Source organism: Empidonax traillii, unplaced genomic scaffold (assembly GCF_003031625.1).
Source record: "Empidonax traillii isolate 1590-97213 ecotype Southwest subspecies unplaced genomic scaffold, ASM303162v1 scaffold236:size2090792, whole genome shotgun sequence".
Lineage (NCBI taxonomy): Eukaryota > Metazoa > Chordata > Aves > Passeriformes > Tyrannidae > Empidonax > Empidonax traillii.
This window is the reverse complement of record NW_020955429.1, coordinates 861,558-875,643: the sequence shown is the minus strand read 5'-3', so window position 1 is coordinate 875,643 and position 14,086 is coordinate 861,558. Positions and strand designations below refer to the sequence as shown.

The 14,086-nt window shown below is 44.5% G+C and overlaps 1 protein-coding gene and 1 long non-coding RNA gene across 4 annotated transcripts in view; one reads left to right on the top strand and one right to left on the bottom strand.

Moving 5' to 3' along the window:
- The first annotated feature begins 199 nt into the window (after window positions 1-199).
- LOC114059607 lies at window positions 200-10,186 on the top strand. 3 transcript variants are annotated; one of them, XR_003571708.1, is made up of 4 exons: window positions 200-723; window positions 1,851-1,921; window positions 7,241-7,335; window positions 8,395-10,186. It is a non-coding gene; the product is annotated as an uncharacterized LOC114059607 (long non-coding RNA). The 3 variants fall into 3 exon arrangements; XR_003571706.1 differs by having other exon boundaries at window positions 8,199-10,186; XR_003571707.1 differs by having other exon boundaries at window positions 7,241-9,302; window positions 9,579-10,186.
- Window positions 4,396-14,086, bottom strand: part of DUSP27 (dual specificity phosphatase 27, atypical) — a 31,739-nt gene continuing 22,048 nt past the window's right edge. The window contains exon 7 of the mRNA XM_027888227.1: window positions 4,396-4,408. The gene's annotated coding sequence lies outside the window, so the exon portion shown is untranslated. The remainder of the gene's footprint in view (window positions 4,409-14,086) is intronic.

Here is a 14,086-nt window from a genome sequence, read left to right as displayed (position 1 = left end):
CCCTCTCTCCCTCCTCCTCCTCCTCCTCCCCCCTCCCCTCGCCCGCCGGCGCCCTCCTGCGCATGCGCGCGCGGCGCCCCTCTCCCCCTCCCCTTCCCTCCTCCGGCCGCTTCCCGAGTGAGGGCGCGGAGCGGCCCCGCGCATGCGCAGCGCCCTGCGGACCGGCTCGTTCCCCCTCCCCGCTCCCCCAGCCCCGCCGCCGGCGCGCGCGCAGTGAGGGCTCCCCCGCACGCCCCCTCAGGGCACGGGGTGGTCCGACCCCCCTTCTCCCCCAGAAATAAAGGTCCTCCACGTAATCACTGGAGGTATTGTGGTGGTTAAAATCTAGCTGATCTGTAGGGGACAAAATTAATGTTCTGGGGAGTAAAATCTGAGTTAATCTGTAAGGGAGAGAATGGACATACTGAGGTGAAAATGAGGTGATCAGCAATGGGCGGGAAGGGAGAATTTTGGGGGTAAACTTGAAGGGAGAGAACGGACATTTTGGGGTAAACTGAGGTAATCAGTAATGGAAAGGGAGAATTTTAGGGATAAAACTTGAGAGAATTAACGTTTTGAGATAAACTGAGGTAATCAGTGATGGAAAGGAAGGAAGAATTTCGGGCGCAAAACTTGAGGGGAGAGAGTGAACGTTTTGAGGTAAACTGAGGTAATCAGTAATGCAAAGAGAATTTTAGGGGTAAAACCTGAGCGAAGAGAACAGACATTTTGAGGTAAACTGAGGTAATCAGTAATGGAAAGGTTGGGAAAATTTTGGGGGTAAAGCTTGAGGTCATCTGTAATACAACAGGAATATTCTGAAGGAAAAATCTGAGGTAGTCTTTAGGGGCAGAATGAACATTTTGGGAATAAGGTAGATGTAGTCACTGGGATTTTATGGTGGTTAAAATCTAGGTAATCTATAGGGGACAAAATTTATATCTTGGGGGTAAAATCTGTGAGGTAATCTGTAGGGGAGAGAATGAGCATTTTGAGGTGAAAATGAAGTAACCAGTAGTGGACAGGTAGGGAAACTTTTGGGGGGTTAAAATTCAAATAATCTGTATGGGGGAGTCTATCCATGAACAGGTGCTCCAAAGCTGCTGTGCCTGTGAGTGGTGGTGTGGAAATACCTGTCCGAACTGCACCCACACCCAGGTACAACCCAAACCCAGGGCAGAACCAAGCCCCTGTGAATAAAGAGGGATTGCTTCCAGGAAAATGGAATCACAGAACTTGCAGTCCCCGTGGAGGAGGGTGGTGGAGGTCTGGTTTTCCTCCAGAAGAGAGTGATTTCAGCGAAGCCATTCCCCTCTTTTAGGAAACCCCTCGTTCCGGGCAGCACAATGTTCCTGGGATGCCTTTCCCAAATATTTTATCCTCTTATGCTTTCCGCATCAAATTTTGGCTGTCCTGGAAGGGGAGTCAGGTTTCATGTCTCCCTTGTTAACGGGGAGCAAATAAGAGACCAGAGGGACCAACAAAGAAAATCAGCTCTAGATTCAAAATTTTCAAATCAGGACAAGCAATCAGCCAGAGTGGCAAAACTTCTAATTCTCGACAGATTTGGCAGAGTAAAAATAAAACGTCATTACATTCTTAATATTGCATGTTATCCCTGAGCTTTGTAGTGTACATCCAGAAAAAGAAGAAAGGGAGGGTGATATAGAGTGACATTCGTTAAGGACTTGGTCTTAATGTTTTCCGAGAGTCATTAACTCCAACAGGTCAGAGTCCAAGGCAGATTTCCTTCTGGGGCTAAAAACGTTGTGGAGTAAGAGGAACTGTCAGGGATCTGTTCTTGCATGCTGTTGCTGAAGAAATTACGAGTCGTATCAGAGGCAGTCACTAGATTTCTTTTTCAATGTTAGGAAAGAGCCAGAAAGGAAAGGCTGAAGGAGGGAGGCAGCAGGGGTTTATCTCCAAGGGGTGAATCAGCAAGGTAATTTTGTCATTTTTATTTAAAAATAAGTTCCTCTGATAATGGGATTTTTTTTTTCTTGCCATACTATAAAATAACCTCTTCTTATTGCGAAGAACAGTAAGAGAAATGGAGTGTGCTCTGAAAGAGCAAAATCCTTCCCCTAACACCAATTCTTACTCATGCACATTCATTTGATGATACTCTACACCAGCAATTAAGCACTTTGTCTCGTGCAGATCTGTGTTTCGCTCACAGGAGTGAGCATGTAAACAAAGGCATATTGTCGTGCTGCTTTTCAGTTCAGCCATGATCCTCGCGGGCCAGTTAATCCAGTTTTATGGCCAGGTTATACCAGCACTGCAGCACGCAGGGGCTGCACCAGGACAGATAAAGGTGTAGAGAAAGGGCTGCCTAGATTAAGACTCTGCACAGCTCTAATCCTGCCTACGCTGAATATTCTCTCCCGTATCTCCCCATCTCACCCAAAGACTCCTCTCAGTCCTGCATGCCACTTCCCAGTAACCTCCTCCCTGATAGCAGCAGCTTCTCGCTGGGGAGAATTTGCTCCCATTACCACACCTGATTTAGCCTTTGCTCTCGCTCAGCTTCTGCACAGTTTGCTGGAACCCACGGCTGCTGAAGAAAAGATGTCTGAAAACAAGTAGTTTGTTCGCTAGTGGTTTGGTTTTTGTCTGGGTTTGGTTTGATTTGGTTTGGCTTTTTTTTCTGGTAGTTCACAGTTACTATTCAGCTCTGTGTTTTGTAATTGACCAGCTATAAAGAGAACTTAATTCACTTTGGCCTCATAGGTGCTCTCCCTCTCTCTTTAGATCTTTAGATTACTCTGGATCTGTGTCTGCATCCTCTCCTCTAGTTCTCTTTGAATGCATCTCTATCTGATGCCTTCCCCAAGGTGTCATACATCCCTGTGGCTATATATCCAGGAAAGCTGGCCAAATCATTAGTGATGAATAATTTATCAGATAAATTTTACCTCTCTTTCAATTGTGAGTGCCACATAGTGCCTGACTGGTGTCTTACTCATGAGCAACTTGCTAGAAATACTTGAAATTTGAGATAATTGGACACAAGGATGATACAAAGCTTAGCCTTACGAGAAGCTGAGCACTTTGGATTCATTTCACAAAAAGACCTAAGTAGGAAACTGAGTTGTTCAGCTGCAGCCAGCGAGACTGGGCTCACAGTGATGGTTAAGAACGTGCTTACATCCTCTGCTGAAACAGAGCCCAAAGCACAGCCAGGGCTGTGCAGGACTCTGTGTTTCCATTCTCTGACTGGACTTGTCAGCCTCATAGAATTGCCTCTTGCGGGGATTTTGCTTTAAAAAGATATTCTGGCAGTGAAAAGCAATACAGTGCTCAAAATCAACACCATGCATAAAGGGAATAAATGGTATTCAAGGATATTTTAAAGCTCTGCAGCATATCTGGGTCCATTGTTTTGATGTTGATCCAGATACCTCCTAATTCCCAGCCCTCCTTGGCCTGCTTGACTTGTGCCTATAACACCAAATTTTCTATGATTGCTATATGACCTTCTGAATTTTCTGTCTCCTGCTAGAATTAATTCAGTAGTGTTTCAGACACAATTTTTTTTTTTTAAGGTAGGGAGGCAAGGGACAAAAGAAACACAAGGTGGGAAGGCAGGGGACAAAAGAAACACAAATTGCTATATTTAAGCAAAATCACACTGGAAAGGAAATTATCCTTTCCCCCACACAGCTCTAGTGTATAAGGAAATTAAGAGCAAACTTATCTGCTCTGCTCCAATTCCACGTGCCACTCAGATGGGAATGCCAGATGCTGCTTTTCTCACACGGTGTCCCCCTTCTCTGTATCCTATGTGTCCTGTTCACATCAGATTTCTCTCCTCCAGGACGGCCTGTCTCTAGGATCATGTTTGCTTCAGCTTTCCCTTTGGTCCTGCAGGTACTTAAAAGGGGCTTCTGCCTCAAAACAGTCGTTCTTTGCCCCTTATGTTTTCATGCATATCCCCCCAAACCTCTCTGTGCCTTTCACTTTGGAGACTGCACAGATTGTCTCACTGTTACTTGATTTTCTGAATGTTTCTGTCTGTTTACCTGACAGCGTGACCGAAGTCTCCCTGTTAGTCTCATTTTTTGAGCATGCTATCAATAGGAATAGCAAAAACCAGTCTGTGTCTCAATAAGCTTCCAATTTAGAGACATGGCAGCGAATGAACAAGGGAAAATTAGGATTAGTACCTTCTTGATGAGGAGAAGTGAAGAAAAGCAATATACGGACCATGCGTAGTCCCGCCAGTGTCACAGTAGATACAGCAGGACCCAGACTTGCACCACGTGTTCTGTGCATTGCAGCACTTAACCACAAAGCTGTTTTCCCTTTCTCTCCTGCATTGTTCCCTGCCCTCCTCCTGTTCCGACAGTCCCCCCTCGTGCCTGAGGCTTAGGACCCGCCATACCACCTCTTTCCAGTATTATGCTCTTCCCCCTCTTCAGATCTCCTTCCTACGCACCTTGTGTGTGCTGAGCACGAACAGCAGAAGAGAAATGGAGATTGTCCATTGCATATATTGGCTGGCTTTTTTTCCCCCTGCACACTCTTCTGGCTGCCTTTGACCAGATTGCTCTCTAGCTCTGGTTCTGCCTCTATTCTGTTGTCTCTGGACTGGAGAAAGGATGACCCCTGAATCTCTTTTTTCTGAAAGTTGTTGCTGATCCTCTGAAGCTCTCGGATAATAAAATTGTAGCAGGAAAGTTGTACCATCTTATAATACTCTGCCCCTCCCAGGTGCAGCTAACTGCTTTTTCGGAGATAAGAAATGGAGCATGGACGAAAAGAAGCGTGTTTTTCATTTTCATATTAAAAAAACCCACCTTAATTCAGAACCTTCACACGTCCTCAGGAAAGGGGGAGGTAATTACTAATAGGACACTTATCTTTTCAGGTGGGTTTTTCAATCTATTTCTCACTCTCTGTTGCTTTGGCTGCACTTACTTTAGCTCTATCTCAGCTTTTTGTATGCATTTCAATGGTTGTCATCAATGCAGCTTCTGAACCTTCCAATTTTAACCAGTTACTTTAACCAGTTAATCTTACAAATCACCAGCTTAGAAGATTCAGGAAATTATTACTGTGCTTTTTAGCAATGATAAACTAAAGGAGAGAAATTAAGGGACTTGTCTTCAGTTGCATATGTGGCTGGGCAGCCCAAGAAGAGGAGCCTCCATTTCAATCTGTTGTGCCTTGATTGAAGGACCCTGTTCAGTTTGTCCTCGTTCCTCTCTTGGAGATCCACAAGGCTGAATCTCCATCTTTACCTGTCTCTGCTCCCAGAGGGACTACAGTGGAGTCCTACAACTTGATTCAGATCTCTGGGGGAGCAGGATTTGCAATTGCCTGATTCAAGTTGCCACTCGAAACTGTCACAGATCTGCTTTCAGTGGGTTTCTCTGCCTCCCCTTCCTACAGGGCAACCCTTATAAATGCAAAATATTTTTGTTACGACAATTATTAACTAAGAGTTGGTAAAACCTCAGACACTACAGAGAGAGTGCCAGCAGTCTGACAAACTCCAGGCAGAAGGGCAAATTCTGTTTTGTACCCATTTGAAAAAGAGGGCTGCACTCCTCTTTTTGTCCAGCATAGTTTCTGCTGTAGACCTTGGGAATGCCTTGGTGCTGCTTACATGAGGAACCAAATTGTTTCTGACCTCGGTGAAGAGGGGGCCAAGAGGGACACATCTGATGCCTTTTAGCAACCGCAAGGTTTTCTGTAGAATAGACACAGCCTATGAAACAAACACACAGCTGGAGTTAGGGTGCTTTTGAAAACATTGTCTTTATTCTCTACCTCCCTTTCTTCCAGGACAGCTCCTACTTATTCCCTCTTCAGAAAGGGACTTTTCTGTCACACAGCCTAGCCTGGCTGGAGATTAGGGATTCTCTCTGCCCCTTCATCCTTGAATATTTCCTTTTAATTTCACAGTTTAAATTTCAATTGTGTAATTACATTCTGCCTACCCCAAATTCCTCTGTAATTTCAATTGGACACGGTGTCCTTCACTCTCTAGGCAGAACTCTTGCAGTGCTGTGGGGCACTGTTAATAGGCTGCCACGCTCCACTCTAGTCCCATTTCATGTAAATGGGGAGAGAGAATGGACCTGGATCCCTTTGAACTAAAACTGCTGCTCCATATAGGCGAGACAGGAGTTGCTACAGAGTGACAAGGTAGTCTTACCCCATGGCAATACACTGGGCAGTTTTTACAATGCCTGAAGAGATTTTTGGAGTAAAAGTCTAAATCTGTCTGGAAGTATTTCTCCCCCACAACACCATACCCTTTGATCGCAAATAAAGCTGTACAGGGATCCCCAAACCACTACTTCACTGAATTTATGTGACCTGAGAGTACCTGCTTGCACCATTTAACATGGCAGAAGTGCCATAGTGATTTAATTTAGGTCCGGGGAGTTGAGTAGCAATGAGAGGGCACGTGGCACAGAGGCCTAGTTCAGTAAAACACTTTACAAGAACTGGCAAGTCCCATGCATTTTATGACCCAACCCTAACACTTTCGGCATATCTTGTTGTGACAGCATTTACCCCCAGTCCTTACCCTGGTGGCGATCATCTGAGTCCCACATCCCAACTGGTTTTGTCACAACCTTCCCTTTGTGTGTTGGTATCTACTTTACAACAATGTGAAAACATTTCTACTTCTCCTGCCTCCTCTTGCTTCCTACTTCTCTCCTCACTGTGGTACAGGTGTTTACTTGGTCAGTGTGCCTGTGTGCAGCCCTTCAGGTATCAGAGACATTCATCTTCTGTATTTCCACCACCTTCTGCTAGGGTCTTCTGTTGAAACTCAGGATGGAGAAGGGAAGGGACCATGTGTTGGTGGGAAAATGCTCCTCCTTTGCCTTCTCTTGTAGAACAAACTTCCTCTCTTCCTTCAAGTTCTGTGGCAGGCCCATGGAAAGGAGTTGTTCACCTGGTTTGAAGTGATGTTCTACACAGCTCAGCAAAAGGGATTGGTTTACTGTAGAAACTGGAACTATTTGATGCCTGATCACCTTCAGCCACAAGCCATATATTTTTCATCATATATACACCCTTGTCAAAGGAACATGGGGCTGATTCCATAATTGGCAACAGAAGTCCTTTACCAAAGTTTATTTCCCTTCACTGCAAGAGTACCCTGGGTAGTCCTCCTACCAGGCAATGATAAATCTTAACTTGAAATAAGCATCCAACTCCTTGCTGGCAGTGCTGTATCTACACAGAACCTCAGTTACTTTGAATTTTGATGGATCTTATACTTTATATATTCCAGACGTTTGGTCCTGCTCCCAAGGGATGTCTTTATGCCTGCTCCCGTGTTGGCACACCTGAGGCTGCTGTTTGCGTCTCTAACAGCAGATAGATCAGGTGAGATCAAGGAGACCATATTTCCATGTTTCCTTGGTTAGCTTACGCTGTTAAAAGTGAGTTGTTGTTAGGAGGAAACAGAGCATGTAATAACTTGAGTTGGGTTTTATTTGGCTTTGAGTCATAAATCTTAAAGGAAAGGAAAGAGCCATCATGTTCATCCCCAAGTTTGTCATACAATCAGCAAGGGGCAAGGCAGTAGTGTGGGCAAGAAAATGAAACATGTGAAGGTACAAGTGCCAGCGGGGGGAAGTCACTGTTGCTTATTGTCAGTTTTGGTGTGACACAGAAAGTTCAGCTAATCCTCTTAGTTACAGAGACACACGGGTGGGGGGAGATTGTTATCTCAAGCAATTTGCTGGCTCTACTCCTTTTTTCCTTCGAGTTTCTTTTCGCCTAATTGAGCAGCATTTCTTCCTGGGACTGGTTTGCAATAATCCTGGGGCCTCATCTGGGAAAATGCTGAAAAATATAGAAGGGAGAATCAGCCCGAGCGAGGCAGCTTCTATCACTGTGAGTTTCCGTCTTCAAAAAGGTATCAGGTTTGGCTCCAAGTGCCGAGGATTAAAAATAAGATAAAGATTCAAAGTGATACAGAACAGTCTGTTGGTCAGGGCAAGTAATCTCTCAGAAATGGTACCTCATCCATGGGCTAGAAGGACGGGTAATTAACAGCCGTTCAGAAAACCAGGACCTTGGTGGTCTGAGGGTGGAGCAGGGGGTGAGAATTCCGCTGGAGTGCATCAGAAATGTGTTGATTCCATTTTCATTGCCAAAGGGATGTATCTGTGGTAAATCTAATCAAGACTCAAAAGGCGAACAGGAACAATAATAACTGGGGAGGTTTGTTTTTATTTATCCAGGAGATAAGGATTCAACTACAGGAATAGAATGAGAAAAAAAGGTGCCTCTTTCTGAGCAGACAATTATTCCACCCACTCTCACTCATCATCAAGGTGTTAATATTCTATTGCTAAGGCTATTTAACAGATTCTCAGCCTCAAGGCTGATAATGTTTGTGCAGTTACTCTGCCAGTTGCCACAGGTGTCTTTTTACAGAAGACCTGAATAATTAACATGGGATAGTCCTGAAGATGCCAGTAGCCAGGAGCCATTCTTCAGGAGACTCCCAGCGTTCTTTCTGGTGCTGAGCAGGGTTGGTATTACCAGCAGAAGGACACATTTGAAAACCCTGTTTCCATATGCAAACAGAGCCGTAGTCACTGAAGCCACAGGCTGTTTCCAAGGAAGTAAAGGCTCTGGTTCCCAAGCCCTAGGGATTCACCCTGGAGAAGTTTAAGGTATCACTGTTCTGCACTTCTGAGGTGCTGGAGGCAGCTATCCCAAGGAAGAGGTGGCCCAATGAACGCTGTGGGCAGTGCAAACTGTTTCAGCCCTGAGCCTGATGCACTCATGTATATCTGATTTCAGCTGATACCAATTTGCAGTGATGTCCTGGACTGAGAACTGCAGACACGAGTGATTTAATTCAAGATCATATCAACGTATTTTGCTGTGGTGGCTAAAGAATTTATTACCTCTAGCTGTGGAGATGGGTTACTTTTCCAGCTAGGACAGCTAAATCCAGCAGGGACTGTCAGAGCCATCAGGTAAGAGAGAAAGGGCCAGAGTGGACATCAATCGCAAAGCAGTTGTAAAATGAGTAGTACAGTGCTTTTAAGAGACAAATGTTCTGATGTCCTGCTAGCACAGAACAAGGAAGTGAGGAGTTTGGTATGTACATCATATCTAGACATCCTTTTTGACTTCACTTAAGTTCTTCAACCTCTCTCTAGTGTTGGTTAATCTGGAGCCTTGGAACACCACTGGGCTTGCAGGTCCAGAGGCCATGCCTGGCTCTGGGCTGTGACACAAACAGGGTGCCTGTTGCTGGTTTCCAAATGAAGAAAATGCGAAGGCTGGATCAGACAAGACTCACAGTGTGTTCCACCAGGTTTTTGACTCAGGTCTGTGGAGAATGAGGGCCCCAGCACATGCTGTGCCTTGTACCACCAGGTCACTTTGCTGTGCCCCTACTGCACACCATATGTAATAACTGCATTTCCTTATTTCATGTCTCTATTGCGAGAATAAATGCATTCAGAAGTGTAATTACCAGATGCTAAGGAGGTGAGGGCATCTTTGTTGGATTTCTTTTAGTTATTTTGTTTCTTTAAATACTTTGGTAAAAATTTGATCAAAACTAGTATTTGCGTTTCTAAGTTGTACTAATTTATGGTCAGACTGTGTGTGGGAGCAGGGGCAGGAAGAAAGGAGCGTGTACTTGTGCTACATGTGACCAGCAGAGCCACTGGACCGCAAGAAACACAGGGAATGCTCTGCGACGCCTTCTCTGGGGGACTGCAGTGCTTCACAAAGCACAAGGAACAGTATGGACAGGGCAGGAACTGCTGGACTCATGGACCTGTCTCTTCCCTCTGCAGGTCTGCACAGCCAGCTAGTGACATGCAGGACTATACCATGCTCTCTAACCCTCTCAGTGAGCATTTCAGTTTGTAATGATGAATATATATGAAGTCATACGTTTTTTAGTAACAGATAATGCTTCCTGAATCCACTTCTGTAGCATTAGGCTGCAGCTCTGACAATGGCATAGCATTCACAGTAGCAGAGACCATGAAGAAATTAGAAATTTATAAAACTCATACATAATGAGTTTTAAAAATATGTTTAATAAATATTCTTGTAGTTCCATTTCAGAGAGATGAGTGTTTAGATTTCTGTTATTCTGAAAATGAATGTCTAAAACCACAGGAAGAAAAAGACAGAATTGCAGCTGAATATCATGAATGAAAAAACATTTACCACTGTGAATAGGACTGTATTTCCCAATAGCAGATCCTCGTCCTCCCCTAATTCCCCCCTCCCTTTCCCCTCCTTCCTCAAACACATACGCATGCACTATGGGAGGAATGACAGCTGTTCTTCATGGAATGACAGCCCAGGGATATTGCATCCTCCCTTAAAAAAAAAACAGGCAAGGTACAGAATAAGGTCAGTGAAAGGAGACAAAGGGGTCTCCCAGAGATGGCAAAGGGTAATTTATTGACAGATGAGATAGACATTACTACAGAAAAATATTAAATGGATTCTTTTCCCCTGTCTTTGGAAGGGAAGAAACGTGGGAAGGGTTAGGAAGGACAGATGCCAGAAATAGAGACAAATTTCCCAGGAGATGAAGAAGAAATCCTGAAGGAAATTAGGATCACAGCACAGAAAAAAAAAAAAAATCAGAGCATTTAAAAAGCTATGAAATTCTGTCCTAGAATCCTGTATGGAAACAACAAAAAAGGGCAGCGGGGAAGGAACCCCACCACTGTTGGCGGCCTCGCTTCAAAGGCGCGCCGTGAGAGAAGGAAGTGCTGGTAAAACAGCTCCTGATTAAAAGCCAGTGTTTGAAAAGGGCTGCTGGGAAATTACAGAGCTGTGCATGCCCCCGACGTCAGCAGCGAGGAAGACTCTGGGAGCACTAATCAAAGGGAGGCTGAGGGAGCATATGGAGCATGGAGATTTTATTAAGGGCAGGACTGAGACAGGGTTCATATAATGGGAGCAGCCGAGATCAGGAGCTGGGAGGAAAGGAAAGGCCAGGTCTTCTGGTGCAATAAACTGGCATAGTACTGTCAACTTTGACAGCATATCAGTTCTCGCTGCAAGGAAAGAACCTGAGCGAGAGCCTTAAATAGTGGATGTTATGAACACAGTTTCCCTGGCCTACAGAACTTTCCCCAAAATAATTGCACAGAGGAGGGCGGGAAAAGCCAGTGTACCAGTGCCCTCTGGCTGGGGTTCTGTAACTCCACGTTACCCCCAGCCGAGTATATGTTCCTAGAGCTTGTAATATTAGAAGAGTTCATGATTTTTACCTGTCAGGACCAGGCTGACAACAGAGGAGTCACTAAGGAAAATCTGCACAAAGATAAAAGCAGCAGAACAAAAGAAATTTGAAGGAGAACAGATTTAATTTACATTCACAAGCAGGAACAGATTTAAGCCAAACAGTATTTTATTCTGCTCCTTCATGCAAAGAACGTGGTTTTCACAGTGTGTAACTCAGTCCATATGACAGAATAAGGCAATGGGAAGACTCTTAGTGTGTCCATTGTAATGTGCCACATGCAATATCTTTCTAATCTAAGCCTGCCATAATTCTTGGCAAGATCTTTCCCTCAGAGCAGCTTCCTCTGCCCAGTAGCTAATCTCACCCAAACTTACACTAGCCCTCCCATTCCAGCCAGCACACTGATCTTACAAGATGGTCTCTTACCGTTGGCAGGTGCAAGTCCAGTAGAAGCACAGGGCATTGCATCGCCCCATGTTGACAGTTGCCTGCTTTCCAAACTCAGAGTCAGGTTAAAAAGCCACAGAATTAATAATAAACACAGATTTTAAAAGATCCAGATGGGGTGCATTCATCCCATCCCCATAACTGCCATGCTCACAGCTGAAGGGAATAATAGCCAGGCTACACTGGATTTGAAGCTTTGATACTTTAGAGGCATTTGCTATCTTTTGAGGCTTGGGAGAGGAGGTAGGAGAAAGCAAAAAAGAAGCCGTGGTTCTGCTGGGTTTTGCTGTTAAATGCCAAGGAAGTGCTAAATGCTACAGCAGGCTCGTACTTCCAGTGGGTGATTTAGCCCAGCTCCCTGCTGGCTGGGAGGCTGCCGCGTGCTTGAGTGCAATCTGCCACACCAAGCCAGAACCAATCTGATTGTTTCTGAATCATTTCTCACACAGAAAAACGTAAGTAAAGCTGCCAGTTTTGCCAGGAATGTATATCCCATCCATGTGATGGCCTGTATTTATATTTGAAGCCACCTGTACCATCAGCGTGACCCAGATCCAAAAGATGATGAAAGTGCTATAAAATTCAGCGCAGCATATTTTAGGGACAGTCTGCAATTACACTGGATTATAATGGATAAACATGAAACTGCAGTGAAGAATTTCTCCCCAGCCTGTGCTGACAGACCTGAAGTTGCCTTTGGTTCTTACACCAACCTTATCCACAGACAAGACAAAACTCATAAGCAGCAGGTGACAAAAATCAGAGAGTGGCCTTTTTCAACTCAGTAGCTCAGTGTTCAGAAGGCAATGCTTCAACTCGCTGAGAGAACCTGAATCTAGGTCCAAGGAAGTGTCAGGCTCTTTCCCTGTGCTGTTGATTATTCTGTTAAAGTCTCAAATCAACTGTTTCCTTTGGAATTGGTTATTTGAGTATTCTTTGGGCTAGAAAGGCACAGCACACCTTTGCAGGTGAGCAGCCAAGAGCCACGACTCTGGAGGAAAAAAGCCTGCACCGATGAACACTTAACTCTTTCACATTGCACCCTCTCTGGAAAAAGGCCTGAAAGGTATGTCTGCCCCTCACAGGCAAACACCTTAATCACCAGTTTAGAGAGTCGTGCTTGTGCTCTCTGGAGGCCACTGAGAGTTTAATTGTGCCACAGAGAGCTGAGTGATTGCTCATGGAGAATGACTTTGTTAGCAAGATGAATTTAGCCCTGTATTTTGAAATTTTCTGCAGACTTCTGCTACTGCAGAATCCATGTACGATGCTGGGCTCAGTTTCTGGGTCTCAAAGACATGGACAGATGCAAATTCTTTTTCCCAGCCTGGGTCTGTTTCGTTTGTTTAACTTGCAAGGCTTTTAGGGTGAGAACATCTAGAATTGTGCTGCAAGCAGGACACACTGCAGTGGGTCCTGGTGCTGAGCAAAGCCTCTGGATATTAATGGAGTAACAGTAAACAACTATATCCTTATTATCACTGAGCCCAAAAGGATGCTGAGAACTAACAGGTCATGAAGGGGAAATATTTGCAAGTGTGGAGTGAGCATGGATATAAGATGAAAAAGGTTCTCACCACAAAGGGCAGGAAAAGCACAGCATCTCCCTGTCCCTCCCTCCCTGCTCTTCCGTAGCTCTGCGACAGGCAGAGATAGCCATGCTGCTTGTGAAGAAGGTTTGTGGTCTTAAAGGTAAGCTACATTGCCAGTTTAAAATGCCAGTTCTTTCTGTGGCACGGGAAGTGTAACAATTCTTGGGGAAAAGGGGAAAAATGAGCTGAAGGTAAATTTGTCTTCTTGTTTCCCCACGTATAAAGTGGAGGTTATGCTCCCTATTAGCTTCAGCAAGCAACACTGAAATTCTCTGGCATCTTCAGATAGAACGTGCCTATTTTTGAAATTCGACGTTTGTACTTTTTCCTTAATTGGACAAATTTCTTTTAAAACATGGAACTGACTTGTCAGAAAGATTTCTGATAGTCTCTGCCTTTTTCTTAGTGCTTTTGCAGTGAATAGCTATGTGTTTTTTTTTTTTTTTTTTGCAAAATACAGACTATTTCACTGAAAATTTCGAGGAGAAAAATCATTTCTACTTATCAGGAGCATTAAAACCCTTGAGTTGGGCCACATTCTGCTGCCAATGCAGTTTCGGGGACACTTGCAAAATATTTTGAACAGCAGGGAGGAACAGTGATTACCACCTCGGTCTCTCAATGGTGTGAATATTATGGGCTATTTTCCCTTTGACTGTTTATGGCCTATTTACAGTATAATCACACCAAATCAGGTTATAACATGGCTTACTTTTTTAATTTCAGTGAAAATAGAGTTCAGCATCACTTTTTTTATTTACTGTAGCTCCCCCTAAAAGCTCAGGAATTTTCAGGCACTAAGCAAGTATGATCTGTTCTCCAAGGCATTCATAACTGAGGGAGCAACAAG